This window comes from Hippocampus bargibanti, linkage group LG10 (genome assembly GCF_051943395.1).
Source record: "Hippocampus bargibanti isolate YZ-2025 linkage group LG10, ASM5194339v1, whole genome shotgun sequence".
NCBI classification, from domain to species: Eukaryota; Metazoa; Chordata; class Actinopteri; order Syngnathiformes; family Syngnathidae; genus Hippocampus; species Hippocampus bargibanti.
In genome coordinates, this window is record NC_142743.1 from 7,273,998 (window position 1) to 7,290,406 (window position 16,409).

Consider the following 16,409-nt stretch of genomic DNA (forward strand, 5'->3'; position numbering starts at 1 on the left):
AATTTTCCATCAGTACGCAAAAACAAATGTTACACGAGAAGAATTCAGAGTAGAAAAAAATGTGAAATGTGCTCTTTACGTTACAATGCATTCTCCTGCCAAATGAGCTCAACGACTCAGACTCAACGATTTTATGTCTCAGTTGCATCGCTGTGCTGTGTAAAACTATGGTCACAAACAGAATTGGGAGACAAATGTTCTGGTGAGACATTTGTAATTCACTTAAGTTGCAGGAAGTTTTTAGACTTAGGCATGACGACTCCACGGCCATCGACCGAAGGTGGTTGGAAAATTGACCCATAAGTCCACTTTAATTTGTTTAATTATTGATCCAGTGTGTTGTAATCAGCAAAATGCCGAGCCTCAGGCAAGCAGTGGCATATGAAACAAATAGTGGATGGAAGGTTAATTGCTCGAAGAAAAACATGTACGACAATCTCCTGACCTGAGCAGAATACGTGTCATTGGCTCTCATAACCTTGCTCCATATCTACAAGCACCTTTTTGTTGTATTTGATTTGCCAACAAGGAGCAGAGTTTGCAGGTTTTTAATCACAATGCCAGTGTGGTTTACTATCAAACAAGTGTAGTTTGCCATGCGATCCACAAGATGTCACACCTTAAAAAGGTCTCACAGCACCATATGGTCTGTCACATTTTCCAGGCTTCCTTCCTTGCATGTGTCAGCCAGCTCTAACACTGGAGGAAAATATTTTCAGACTGCAATATATAACAGACCTAATCATCCTTGGTGCTCATAGACCAGGGGTGGGCAAACTTTTTGACTTGCAGGCCGCATTGGGTTCTAAAATTTGACAGAGGGCCGGGCCAGGAGCATTTGGTGTTTGGGCCGGAAATACTAAACCTAAAGCATTAAAGGACAACCGACGCCTCGGACAAGTTATGTCCATAATTTGTAAAATCACTTCAAATGACTTCGACTGAGAGTATTTTACAAAGATTCCACAGCATATAGCTATAGTTTAAGTTTTAAGACTTGCGCTGAATATTCATGAAGTCTTGTTTTCGAGTCGATGACGATCCCCATGTGACGTCACGTTTGGACCGCCCCTGACCAAGAAAGCGACACACAAAGCATTTTGTGGTACTTTGTTTAGTCTGAAAACTTCGTGTTGATCCGTGTTGATGGCGAAATTAGAAGGAAAACACATAAATAACGCGATAGTGAATCCTTATGTGTTGCACCAAGACAACTATTTGATATTCGCTGACAAAAATTCCCAGCTGACAAATCAGCCCATTTCCAACAGAGCTTGGCGCAATCTTCTGCATTTTCTGGGTGCTATATTTCTGTCATTGACGGCTCGAATTGATATTGGAGGACACCTTTAATCAATTGCAAACATTTATGCTTTCCTTTTCAGAACTATTTGAATCATATTCATAACTGGATGAAAAACAAGAAAGCATCTTCTCCGAATCTGAAGCCATTGTTTTGATTCTCGTGCAAGGCAAGACGTCTTGGTGTGACGTCATGAACAAGGGGGTGGGACCTTCTGAAACTGGCCATTTCCGGATTCATTTTGAAGTCATTTTTATTGGTGTTTTTCATTTAACTAAAAAATATCAGCCTGCCTGATTTGGGTATTTTAGATGCTATAAAACGTTTTTCTGATGTCAGTGGGAAACAAAAAAAAAATGGTGCCGGCTGTGCTTTAAATGCAGTGTGTGCAAACCTCATAGCACAGAAAGAACACTACAACCCAATGTATTAATTGTATTTCAAATATGAAAAATATCCCTGATCAGTTAATAAATTTGTCTCAAGGAATATGGCGTTTACATACTATTTCGCAGATACTTGGAGGAGGAAATGGAAATAGATTAAAATAACATATGCACTGTGATTCATCAAGATTGCGTCTGTTTTTAATAAGTTTTCATTGAAGGGGCAAAGTTAAAGAAATCAACATTTATTGAAAAATGGAATTACTTTCAACATTCAAAACATATTATTACACAACGAAATATTCAAGCTCAATAATACCTACTTGTGTTAAATTCCGCCAAATCATGGATGGATTGTCCTGACCGCGCGCTCTACAAACTCTCCACGGACGCCCTCGCCGTCACGTGCAAACAGTACATGTGTACGGTCGCCGAGCACACGGACATAGGCTACTTGCAGTTGAAATTTGCATACTCGGCACGGCAGCCAATCAGAATCCTGCTTCTTTCTTCCGGACTTTCGCAAGCGTTATAAAGTCATGCATTTGCATATCATTTTCCAAAATAGATGCACAGAACATCAGCCCAGAAGAAAGATTCTAAGGAAGCTAACAACATATGTGACGCTACAAAACGTAAATTTACATTAAACCGTGACTGTAAAGTGTACTTGAGACTTATGAAAGGGGCTTCGTGGCTCCTAGGAAGCAATGCAAACATTGCATTGTGCACCACAATGAAAAGCGACTACTGCAGCAAAATCTACAGCCATACACATTTACCGTAAATTAAGCAAGGTAGCATTTATAGTAGGTACATTCTTCATTTAAAAAAAGCATTGTACTTCGTGACAATGTTTTTTTTTAATGTGATTAGTTGTCTCATTGTGTTTCAAGTTGTAATGAATGGGGCAGGCAACTTTTCAGTTATCTGCCCTGTTGTCCCGCTAACTTTTTGTCATGAGTTTCAGACACTGTTTTTATTATAATTTGGGCAACTTCGGCGGGCCGGATTAAAAAGCCCGCGGGCCGAAGGATGCCCATGTCTGTCATAGACCGTTATCGATAGGTTCTTCAAGTCCACATCCATGCTCAGTTCCATACATTTGCCGGGAAGCATACTGAGTGGGACACCAGGGGCGGGATGGAAAAGGACTCAAATCCGGAACGATCAGTCTCTCAGGCCTGCTGAATAATGCAAAGCTTCATAATAGAACCCACTGTCTAATGGCAAAGACAGATACGAGCCATTTCACACGCTGGCAGAACGCGGCATGCTTATTTATCCAGCATTTGATCTCGTGGTGGAGAATATAATGCAGAAAGATTGACTGAGAATCGCCGGAGAAAGGAAGAAAGGTTGTAGGGAGTGCATATACTGTATGCTTTGTCCACTTGGCACTAAACTTGCTGGAAACAACATTGAAAAAACATTCCTGTTTCATGTAGTAAAATGTCGAACATGTTGATGAACATCACTGCAAACTGTAACCAATATTTTTTTTTTTTTGATAAAAATGATTCAACTATTCAATGGAGTGCAGGACTCAAGTAAGCTTGTTCTGTACAGTGTCAAATCTCGAACTTATTACCATTAAATATAATGGTATAATATACTGGACTGTATATAATTATAATAGTATTTCATCCATCCATTTTCCAGACTGCTTAATCCTTATTAGGGTCGCGGGAGGTGCTGGAGCCGATCCCATCCTGAATTGATTGCTAGCCAATCAAAGGGCACACATACACAAACAACCAGTTACACTCACACTCACACTGATGGACAATTTAGAGTGCCATGCATGTTTTTTGGAATGCGGGAGGAAACCGGAGGACCCGGCGAAAACCCACGCGGGCCTGGAGAGAACATGCAAAGTCCACACGGTGCCGGACTGGGTCTTGAGCTCATGACCTCTGCACTGAGAAGACTTTACTGTATCTACGTTTTGGCCTCAAAGCGGTTCTTTTAAAGAGTTTGATGTTTCTCTTTATTTGTAAGTATAGGTTCGTTGTCAGATCTCCCAGGCAGGTGACGCGCAGAGCTTGATCGTGGCGTGGAGTCGAGCAAGTCGTGCCGTGATGTCCGTCCGACGCCCGGCGTGAGTCCGAGATGAGTCTGAGATGATTCTGCCCCGTGGTTCGCCCAATCTCTCTGTCCCGCGACAGCTCCTTTTATACCATTTTCAAGCATGTGCTATGCGTCAGGGTGAGACGCACATCAAGGAGATCAAGGAATTGAAAGACATGAAAGGGTTGAAAAGCGCACTTCAAAATCATACACACGTGTGACGCCACACTTTCGCTCTGGCCAAGGCCAACCAAGCTGTACAGTCATTGATTATGGTACTCAATGTATGTGTGTGTGTGTGGGGGGGGGGGGTGTAAATTATTCCCACTACTGTATTTTGTAACAGTGTGGTGGGAAATGCAGAAAAGTTCACTCGCAGAGTGATATATTTTTCTTCTTTCAGGAATAAGTAGCGGTTGTTTTAGTTTCAAATGTGATGGTTGGGCAGAAACCCCTGAAGCCCAAATGTACACTGTTCAAACATGATGAAGGAAACTATAAAGCCATGATATATGAATCTAAATAAATATAATGATCATTGTTCAATCATTAAAGAAGGATGGATGGCAAGAGCTGAGTTTTCCCTCTATTGCAAAATCGTTTTATTTTAGTTTTCATTTGAGATAAATACAATTATGTGTTCAAGTAAAATATATGCATATATTTAAATTAAACATGAAATTAAAAGGTTTGACTGAAGTACCTTCTCTCCACACATGCGTCACAGACGTAACTGGAGTGAGGGAGCTTCACTGACGTCAGTCGCCCAACCAATAGCAATACAAAGATACAATCCGTCAAGGTTGTCCTATTTCTCCCTATTTATTCTTACTTTCAGCACAAATCTTATCACTGTTGGTCACTGAAAGCGAGGTCCAAAGCATTGAAGTAGCGGGCAGGCAGGTTGTGATTAGCCAGGTGGCAGATGACACCACACTCTTCCTGAAAAATTCTGAGCAAATTCCAAAGGCCATAGCTCTGGTTAAAGAGTTTTCCAAAGTGTCAGGTCTCACGCATAATATAAATAAATGTGAGTTGTTCGCTGTGAAATCATGTAATGAGTCTATGCTATACAACATACCTGTAAAAAAATCAAGTGACGTACATAGGTGTTGGCATTGCCAAAGAAGACGAAGAGCGTTGTCATCTGAACCTCGATCCAATAATTGATAAAACCAAAAAGCGCTTTAATCACTGGTTACAAAGGGATCTATCATTGAACGGAAGAATACTGCTAGCAAAAAGTGAGGGAATCTCTCGGTTTGTATCTCCTACAATGGCTTTAAATGTTGTGATGTCACGAGAGGCTGTGTCCTGGAGGGCAAATACATCCCCCTAAGATGGCTCCACCCAGAGAGAGTCTTGGCCCCATCTGGTGGAAGGCAGCAATTAAAACCACACACCTGCAGCGGATCAGGGCTTAATTGGCAAGCAAGGCTCTTAAGGCAGAGAGCCTCTGAGTGTGGAGCTTGGGGAAAGACAAGCTCGATTGCTGTGCTCTGTGAAGAAGTTGATTGCTGCGTGGAACTCATTGCCAGTTGGGACCACACGACTGGACACTGGATTTGAACCTAGCTAAGGTGGCTAGGCTACATGAGGAGGACGTCAAGAGGGGTGAGGCCTAGAGACTCTTGGAAAAGAACTCCGTCTTCAGTTTTACCTCAGAAGAGACTTTATTTGGATTTAAGCATCAGAAGAGACTTTATTTTGATAAGTATTGGAAGAGACACTATTCAAACCTTTGTTGCTTGTGAATTCCCCCTGGAACCCTTGATTAAAACCTTTTGTTTGTATCCAAACCTGTCGTCCATTGCACTTCTTGTCCTGTCCCGCTGAGAGCTAGCCTCTCATGATATCACAATGTGGATCCAAGTACATGTAAGACAATATACAAAATAATGTATAACTTTGTATGGAAAAATAAAACTCATTATATAAGAAACTCTGTCATATCCAGAACGTTAAAGGAGGGAGGCCTAAATTTTTTTGGACTTTACTTCTCTAAACTATACCTTTAAGATTAACTAGCTGCGTAATTATCTGTGTAGCCCTGATGCAATCTGGAATTTCATTCCAAAATCGATGTTTTCCCGACTTGGTGGTCTGTCTTTCTTGCTGAAATGTAATTATAAGGTTGAAAAATTGCCTGTTAACCTATCAAAATTCCATAAACAAGTTTTATTAGCCTGGTGCCTAATGTATAACCATTCTTTCTCTCCACATTCATGTATGATCTGGAATAACTGTCATATTTTGTACAAAAACAAATCACTGTTTTTGTCGAGATGGATTGACTTGGATATCATTTAAGTAAAGCAACTTTTTAACACCAACAATGATTTAATGAACTATGCTGAGTTTTTCAATAGGCATCAAATCCCTGTGACCCCGAAGGACTTTGCCATCGTTATGGATGCCATCCCAAGTGGTATCATAAGCCTGTTCAAGGGTCACTTCGCCACTCCCGACAGACCACCGCCAATTCCAGTGACAGAAACTGCCCTGGGGAAACTCTGTTTCTCATCAATTGCTCGAAATCGGAACCGTGCAATTCGACGTTTGTTTCAAAAATCTTTTGTGACGGTTCCCTACATTGTTCATCACTGGAGAACGTATGTCCCAAATATCCCATGGGAAAAGGTTTGGACCCTCCCATATGAATTTTTCATCACAAACAAACGAAGAGAAATAACCTACAAACTTTTTCACAGTTTCTATCCTGTTAAACATAAGATACGGTCCTTACAGGATATCTGTTGTACATTTTGTGAAGCTGAGCCTGAAACTGAAACTCACCGCTTCTGGGCTTGTACCGAAACTACAGTGAGACCTCAACTTACGAACTTAATTGGTTCCCAGAGAGAGTGTGTAAGGCGAAAAGTGTTTATCTCAAAAACAATTTCCCATAGGAAACCATTAAAATGTGAATAATCCGTTCCCGGGTTTCCATAAAATATACTTTTCAACTAAATAAGCCTTAAAACTACACACAACATACCTTATTCTATGTATAATAAATGTGCTATTGTATTGTAATGAAAGAAATACACTGAACTGTGCTGTAAAATAAAGTTTTATTTACCTTTTTGATGGTCGTTGATGGCTTATGGAAGGAGAGTCACCTTCCATAAGCACTCGCTGACGACGCCTCTTGGATAGGAGGCGAAACGTTCGAAACCTTCAAATTTTGTACAGACGACGGCTGAAGAAACCTTCTCATCGGTAGACCACTCCTGTACGACTGAGAGCTTACACAGACGTATTCCATAAGGACTGTTGGTAACTTAACCTCTGGTGCTGTTCGGTAGTGTGCTTCCGCCGAAGATCACTCTGCCAGCCGTGGTGGGTGTGTATTATGAAAATAGTGCTTATTATAAGGTTTAATTTTCATGAATTTGACGTTTGTAAGACGAAAAAAGTTAAGGTATTTGTAAGTTGAGGTCTTACTGTACTCGCTTCTGGAAACACTTTGTCAAATATGTTCAATGTAAAATCACTTCTCCGTTCATATTTCATTACAAAAACATGCTGTTTGGATATTCCAACAAGACCAACGATAAATATTGTATTGTTAATTTATTAGTTTTTCTTGCCAAACATCATATTCATACATCTAAATTTAGTGGGAGGAAACCCCTATTTGTAATATTTCAAAATGAAATGAAACTATATCAAAAAACAATTCAACCATCTGCCGACCCAAACGCTATCAAAACACATGATTTGTTGATGACATATGGCATAGGATGATGTGCTTGCCGATTCATCTGGTGTTCCCCCCCCCCTTTTTTTTTGTCAATCTCACTATGTTGTGCAGACTCAATGAAATGTTAAAACCCCTGGCACCCCCCCCCCCGCTCTTTCTCTCTCTTCTATTTTTTCTTCTCTCCTCTTTTTTCTTTTTGTGTAATGATTATCTGTCAGGAACTCTTATTTCCTGTGTGATCAGGTACTGTCTCTTACGCGATTATGTCAGCTAATGTACATTACTGTCTCTTACGCGTTTATGCGATTATGTCACCTAATGTATGTTGCCAACTACAGTAAAGTCTCGTTATATCGATATAACCGGCACTATCGATATATCCGATCCTGCGGCGAACTGCATTAAACAAAAGCCGCCAAAAGAGGGCAGCCAAGCGCCATATAAGAAATGGAGCTGGGCATTAGCCCCCTTTTTTTTGGGTGAGAGATGTTCCCCCAATGTTGCCTCAAAATGGCACATATAATTCTTTAATGATTGTAAACATGTATGCTTTAATCTTCAGAACTACAGTGTATTTGAAACATATTCATAACTGGATGTGTAACAAGAAAGCATATTATCCGAATCTGAAACCATTGTTTGGATTCACAAGCAATGCAAGACGTCTTGGTGTGAAGTCATTTTTATTTGCATTTGAATAAAAAGTGACATCGGCTGTCCTTTAATACACAGTATGGAATGTTAATAATTTTCAAAATCATCGCGCTTCAGCAGACTAAACAAGAAACATTGTTGCAAAAAACGATTGCATTCATATACAGTACAGTGGGCATGTACACAACACAACAGGGAAACTGCAACGCTTACATCTTACTGTATTATGTATACAATTTAAAAAAGTCATCAATCTTCTTCTGCTTCCCATTTTTACCTTTTAACACAAACACTTCAATCTCGTCTGCTACACACGAGCTAGCGTCTGAAAATGAAAATGGCTCTGCTACACGGGTGCTGGGCACGTAACCAAGTCACCTGACCAAGTCGACCAATGGCGCGACTGATGGCGTGACACGTAACCAAGACACGTGACCAAGTTGACCAATGGCGCGACCGATGGCGTGTCACGTGACAAAGTCACACGGCCAAGTCGACCAATAGCGCGACCGATGGCGGCTCATGTGACCAAGTCGACCAATGGCGCGACCGTTGGCGGCTCACGTAACAAGACACGTGACCAAGTTGACCAATGGCGCGACGGATATATCGATATAAACAACAAAAATGGCCGGCGGGGGATGAAAAGGAGCACCGTAATAACCGGATTATCGTAATAACCGGTATCGTACGAAACGGTACTAATGATACATAAAAAGACTAGAAATGTGCAAGGGAAATGAAAATAGTATCGTAATAAGCGGTACTATCGATATAACCGATATCGATATAACGAGACTTTACTGTATTTACAAAATATTAAGTATGCAGAAATATTTGCTGAGACACCTCTGATTTACTTCTAGAAGCTCCAGGAGCTATTCAAAACCAATGGTTTTGTTTACTTTTGTTGTGTTTTGTTTGTTTCTATTACTTTGTATGTTTGCATGCCATTTGAATTAAAAAAAAGAGATGAGAAGGGAATGAGAAGCACGTGCCCAGCAGAGAGCTTGCTCATCACTGTGAACTGAAGTGATGATGAGGTAAAAGCTGTTTTTACCTTCTGTACTTGCTGCACTTTGATAGTAAACACTACTTCCAAAACACAACACTCATGACTTGAAGCTGTTGAAATAAATGCTATTTTTTTACTGCAGGCTACGTGCATGTTGTAAAACTAAATACCCCCATCCCTACGGACCACAGTTGTTTGTCTCTGTGTGCTCTACAATTGGCTGGTAACCGGTTCAGGGTGTCCCCGGCCTACTGCCCAAAGACAGCTGATATAGGCTCCAGCATGCCCTCGATCAGTGACGTGCAGTCAGGGGAGGCAGGTGAGGCGGTGCCTCACCTGTCATCATGGAAATATCAAATGAAAAATAAATTAAACAGTTATATTCATTTAGTGATTTGTACTTTAAAGTTCTTTTCCATTTAACTGCACCATTTTTGGATTTTTTTTTCAAAATCACGGAATTTTCACATTTACCGTTCAAATACTAAGTAGAGACGAGCGGTGAGGAAGCAGCCGGCTGAGCCTCACCATGGATTGCGCAATGACTGTGCTAACTGGGCTGCTTGCTCTGCAGTGAGACCGCATTGCTGTCCCTCTGCATATCGCGATTAAAGTGTTCAAACACTTTTAGTATATGAACTAAATTTCTACAGTTTAGCTGGTGTATATAATGTATGGTCACTGTACATAATAAACACTGTACTACAGTGTTTATTTTATTTTATTTTTATCAAAACTGTGTGCATAGGTGAAGCGCTCAGTTCTCCTGCCTCATGATAGGGGGCACTGGTGATTACAGATTCTTCTAGCGCCTCCTCGGCTGCAGAATAGAATTAATGAGAGCAAGCGACAGTAAACAGTTAGCAAGTTAAGTGCAACCATCCAATTATTTTTTTGTGTTGCTTGGCCTTATTTTCAGAATGGAGGATTACATATCTAAATTGAAAGAAATAGAGAGACTTTTAAAACTAAAGAAAGACAAGGAAGGCTTCTACAAAGAAGTTATCGATGCCTTTCTTCAGAAGGAGCGGCACATGGACTTCATTTATAAGTAAAGGTAACAGGATAATCACGTTTTCTTAATTCTTTTTTTTCTATGCTACAGTTTATATAAAGAATGCTGACATGATATTTTAAACAAAACACGTTAATTAACTGTTGCCAATCAAATGGTGAATAAGCTACTCTGTAGAGTTCATGTTTGTAAATCTGACTGTGATGATGTCAGTGCCTCACCAGCCATGAACCTCACCGCACGTCACTGCCCTCGATCCTTGTATGGCTCAGGCATCAGAAAATGGATGATGAATGACGTGATGGATGGATGGATGGATGGATGGATGGATGGATGGATGGATGGATGGATGGATGGATGGATGGATGGATGGATAGATAGATGGATTAATGCATGGCTATAAGTAAAATGAGATTAAAAGGAACACTGTGCCATACAGGGTTTTTATAGCACTACAGACCAGTAAATACGTCTGAAATAAAGTCTCATCATTTCATGAATTACACTTTTTACAGGCATCAAGCATCATAAAAAAACAACTTGATTAAGATCAGAGGTCCATCGGTACCTGACTTATTTGTGATGATCACACTGATGGGTAAAAATCGTCTTTATTTTAGATTGATTTAGATTGTCATCCTTTACACAGGGTGTTCATCAGTGATAGACCTTTGTCAATACAGTAAGGCTCACCTTTGGCTATTATCTCACCTGTCAGGATTTCTTACATGGATCTGACATTGAGTTTTGTTATGGTATGGCCATATAATGATCTCTACTAATTAAAACACATATGCGTAATACTCTCTGCATTATGTGTTCCATGAAGCACTTTGCCATAATTTTCCAATGGCTGCACATTTAGACTTCCCCACAACAACACTCATCCTGCCACTCGTACTGGACTTCCTTGAGGAACAGCATTTTCTTCATTACACTCTCTCCACACTCGGTCTCCCACTAAATGTTAGCAAGGAGAAAGTGGGATTCATGTTTTTAGACTGATTGGAATGGCATATTCATTTCCACTTGGATGAAAGATTTCCTCCAGAAAATAATTTATTTAATTTATTTTGGACTGACTTTGGGTGATAGACCAGTTGCCTGTCAATCACAGAGTTAATTATGTAGAACACTATAAAATAATGTCCTACGATCATGTACAGTAAGTAGATTACAATGAAATTCATTCAGATTGATTCGAACCAGAAGGGCTTGAGCAGTAATTGAATAGCACATACCATATATACCCGAATGGGCATCGTCAGTCCGTCAGTGTGGTGCCATAAGTATTTCAGACAGGTCAAGTCTGTTTCAGTGGACTGAATTGGGACTATTTCACACCTGGTTGCTGCACATCCAACACACAGCCAAACTCAAGAACAAAAACTAAAACAGTGTTGTATACATTTTAATTCCACAGACTTCAAATACATGTGTCCCAAAAAGTTTTTACTTCATTCATCTCTATGCAGTAAGTATGTCAGTTGTCTCGATGTCAATGTATTTCTTTATTTGGCTGAGTGTCAGCTTGTGTAGTGTCTGTGTTTGACTGTCCTTGGCAAGGAATGGACTGGGCTCTGTTTGGTCTGCCTGAAATACTGATGGAAACAGTGACAGACTGACAGACTTTTCTGACAGAATGCTCACCTCTGGTCTCTACAGACTGGAAGCATGAGATGTTATATGAATACAGTATATACCAACAGGAGTGTCACACATGTACAATGTTAAGGCTCTGAAGAGGCAAAGGCTACTCTTTATCGCCACTTTCCTTGGAGTCTTGCATATTTGACTCTACTCTGACACCTTGAATTTTTCCATAAAACTCATCAAGTTTTTACTGGCACTTATACTCCTGACCAGACAGAAAATGACAAATGTATTGTAAATTTGTGCCTGGCTCTCTAATATTTAAGAATTTTACGTTTATCATAGGTTTGAGTTGTATTGGATTGGATTTGGATTGGATTTGCCTTTATTAGTCTCGCAGTGGAGAAAGTTACATTTCACAGCAGCAAAGTTATGAAAGAAATGAAAGTAGAAAAGCAAAACACAGGAGCTGCTGGAAAGGCAGCCATGCTGTATGTATTAAAGACTAACCCCGCAATCTAATTCACTGTCAAGTATTGAAATTTAGGGAGGAAATATTTACTTTCATTCATTACCAGTGTTCTGTGACATTGCTGGAGAGCATCTGAATTTGGGTCAGACTTCAGACCGCCCAGAAGTAGTTCCCAGCCAGACAAATTCCACATAGCATACACAAACAACTGATTCACATCTACGGACATGTACTAATCAATGAATTGAACAGACTTTTTCAAATTGTCGTAGGAAGCAAAAATTCAATTCAAGGTATAAATCGTAAATGCCACACAGGGATTCGGCGCTCAGATTTGAAGCTTGATCACAGAAGAGTGAGAGAGGTGTGAAAAGTTTTAATGCAACCAACTCATTTAATTTGATAAAATGTAATTTTACATAGCATTGTATTTTGTCAGGTAGTCTACAGATAGTAGACTAACTGAAGCACTCTGTGGTTAGTGACCATCACCCTGGGAGAGCAGCTGTGTATTAAGATTCAATAGAAGAAAAAAAAGACCCTGCAAGGCAGAAGGGCCCCTCGAGGGACTGAATGAGTTCTCTGCACATCCTCTCTGAATTGCATCAAATAAAAGCATCTTCTTCCATTGGCAGTCCCTCAAAGCTACTGGAAGGGTAATTTTGCCCCTGAGGTTTGGACAAGGTTACTCTGAAGATACTCAATAGAAATGGAAATAGATGTTCATGTTTTCCATTTATTATGTCTAGAGATAACTAGTAACGCCCTACATCTCCAGCTACATTCACTCATGTAACATTTGGGACAAATACCAAGCCATAATTGTACTATTACTCGCGAAAGTATGGTCACAAGAAACAGTACTTTTACAACATTACATTAAATGGAACTCCAATTGTTACTTTTAGCTATTATTTTTTTTTTACTGCTCACAATGTCTTTTTTGCTTCCCACTTCAACCACTAATTTAACAACATCTTATACTTTTAAAATTCTGCTTCAAGGTCTGTAAATCACAACGATTTGGGTGCTCAATGCATTAAGGCAAGGGGGTCAAACTCTTTTTTTTGTCGCGGGCCACATTGTCGTCACAGTTTTCCTCAGAGGGCCATTATGACTGTAAAAATGTATAAATGTTGCATCATCCTCATACTAATACATATAGTTCATACACAATTAATAGATTTCAAAATCAAATGTCCAATAGAATAGTTTATTACGCTGTTTTCCAAGTTTCTGTAACAATGTAAAAGAAGAAGATGCTTGCAATAGCTCAACACGCCGATTTTTACATTTGACAACTTGAAATTTTTGGCACACATTTTAGCAATCGGCATGGAAGGTAACCATGTTGATTTGCTTTCGCAGGCCATGTAAAATGATGCACGGGGCCAGATCTGGCTCCTGGGCTGCATTTCAATAAGTTAGCAAGTAAAATCTTCCCTGTTTTTCCCTGTATCTATCATTTATCTTTGTCATTTTTGATGGTCATGAGGCTGATTTGTTTTATTTGGTTCATTGACACTGGACAGAGAGTGAACTTTTGCCCTTGCGTCGCGTTTAACCCCTTCTCCAACATTTTTGGGGGGGGGGGAAAAAAATTCTTTCTCAGACTATTTTTTAAAAAAATGTATCCTCTGTATGGTATCATTGATGCTCAGTGATGAAAACAGTTTGTAAATCCTGGCCAGTTTGTTCAGAAGCTCAATACGTCTCTACCAGTCTTCTTCTTCTTTTCCTTTTGGCTTTTCCCTTCAGAAGTTGCCACAGCGAATCAGTGTCCTCCATCTAACACAGTTTTGTGCATCCTCTTCTCTCACACCAGCTTTCATGTCCTCTTTGACAACATCCATAAACCTCCTCTTAGGTCTTGCTTTCGGTCTCCTGCCAGGCAGTACAAGGCTCAGCATCCTTCTTCCTATATAGTCACTCTCTCTCCTCTGGACATGTCCAAACTATCTCATTCAGCCATCTTTCTCTCCAAAGCCTCTAATATGAGTTGTCCCTCTGATATACTCATTCCCGATCCTATCCGAACCTGTCACTCAACATCTTCATATGTGCTACCTCCAGCTCTGCTTTCTGTCTTTTGTTCAGTGACACTGTCTCCAGTCCAAACATGGTGACTGGTCTCACCACCGTCTTATACACCTTTCCTTTCATCATACTTGAGATCAATGTCTATCAGTACAGTCTCAATAATCTGATTCTGATTCTGATAATCCTTTTATCCATAAAATGAATGAAAAATTCAAATGGACTCAGTTCTGATGGGTAAATCATTATTCCAGGATTTCTTGTGAAAGAATACGCTCCTCTGACAACTCGAGGATTCTCTAAGCCAGAGATCCCAAAGTCAAGGCCCGGGGGCCAAATCTGGCCGGCCACATCATTTTATTCGGCCCACGAAAGCAAATCAAGCATGTCAAGTGCCAAGATGCTTGCTCAAGTCTGAACCAAAATTTGAAATTGTCGTATGTAAACCACAATAACAGTCATTATTCTCGACTTAAGATTTGAAAACTAGATTTTCATTATTTTGTTGTGCGTTCTGTTTGTAATAGTAGTAGTAGAGGAGATGAAACATTCTAATGGCTTCCCCAAATTCATATCGAACCGCAAGAGGAAACCATAACTACAATGTGGCCCGGGACAAAATAATTAGTTTGACACCGCTGCTCTAAGCTCTCCGCTCACGCCCCTCCGCCTCCTCACTTGTTGAAAAATAATCATTGTACTATGAACTGGCAGAGCTATCAAAAGTATTAAAGCTTCTGGGGGAAGTTTCATATTCACTGTCATCCGTTGAACGAGACATTTGGGGTGTGACACTTGAAAATGCTACAAAAAATGTATGCAAATGTGGATGCAAACAACACTGTTACGACGACGGTTGTCGGAGCAAGTCTCATAACAATGTCTTTGAAATCCCACAGCTCTACCTTATCGCGAAAATTATCGTTTCACGCGCAGAATGGCTCACGAAGGCTGGTTTTTGAAGGTACGGTCTTAGACGAGTATACTTGTCGACGACTGAAAAAAAAAACGTTTTCTTTCTGCTAACGTGTATACACGTTTCTGCCGAGGAAGGGGTTAACCACGTTTGCAGTCCAGGCGTACAATTTGGGCAATTCTGCCACAGTGAGCGTGCGCCGAAGAAGGTACAAAGATATAATCAATATGCAATACAACAGTTGAATGGTAGGGTCCAAATTTATTGATGGAAAATCCATACCCTATATTGAATACACTGTTATAACTCATAGATCCGTGACCCTAATGAAATGTGCAACATAAAAAAAACATTAATGAACAGATGAATGTGCTTTTTTTTTACCCTTTTATCTGTATGTACGATTTCTGAAAGAAATCTAACCAGTTATATATTTATGGCGCGCAGGTGAGCTTCTGTCATATAAATTTATGAAGTACAGTTATCCCTCGCTACCCCGCGGTTCACTCATCACGGTTTCAGTGCGTCGCGAATTTTTTTTTCAACGAAAAAAAAACGTTCATGAAATAAAAATATGCCGAATGACTCAGACGTTTTGTACATGGTTGTAGTTTGATTGTTTCCCAGCGCTGACGTGACGTCACCCAATGACAGTAAGATATCTCATGGATTGGCTGTGCATCTTCTCAGCCCCACCCAGCACCCCCCTCGGTCTTATCATGTGGGTTATTATTATATTGTCACGTTCCGGTGGTGATAGTGGCAGCTGACGAGTCGGAACGTTAATAGTTGGGGAGGATCTCTAAGCAGGTGGCAGAGACGTTGGTCCTGGCAGAGGATTTATTAACAAAAGGCGTGGGTCCGAGATAACGCAGGGCTTGGTCGTCGTACCCGCTGGCGGAGGCCAGGACGCGGAATATTCCGCAGACGATCGGGTACCCTGGTGGTAGATCCATAGCTGGCCCTCTGCTTCCTGCCCACTCATCGGGTGGTGGAACACCTGCCGCAACCCGGCGACAAAGTCCGGGAAGGAGGCTCAAAGCGCAGAGACTCCCAGACGACCAACGGCCAAGTGGCCCCCGGGCCATAAGCAGGCTGGTGACATACGACACTTTAGCCGCGTCGGTGGTGTATACGGAGGGATGTTGGTCGAACAATCTTGAGCACTGGAACAGGATTCGCGCACAGCGTCCGGGCTCCCCTCCGTAAAGGGCGGGATGTTGGGCTCCCGGCTCATGGCCT

At 40.8% G+C, this 16,409-nt stretch overlaps 1 protein-coding gene across 1 annotated transcript in view; it reads left to right on the forward strand.

The window, feature by feature from the left end:
• Positions 1-3,809, forward strand: part of LOC148892250 (endonuclease V-like) — a 148,581-nt gene extending 144,772 nt beyond the window's left edge. The window contains exon 9 of the mRNA XM_089007075.1: positions 3,696-3,809. The gene's annotated coding sequence lies outside the window, so the exon portion shown is untranslated. The remainder of the gene's footprint in view (positions 1-3,695) is intronic.
• The last annotated feature ends 12,600 nt before the right edge of the window (positions 3,810-16,409 follow it).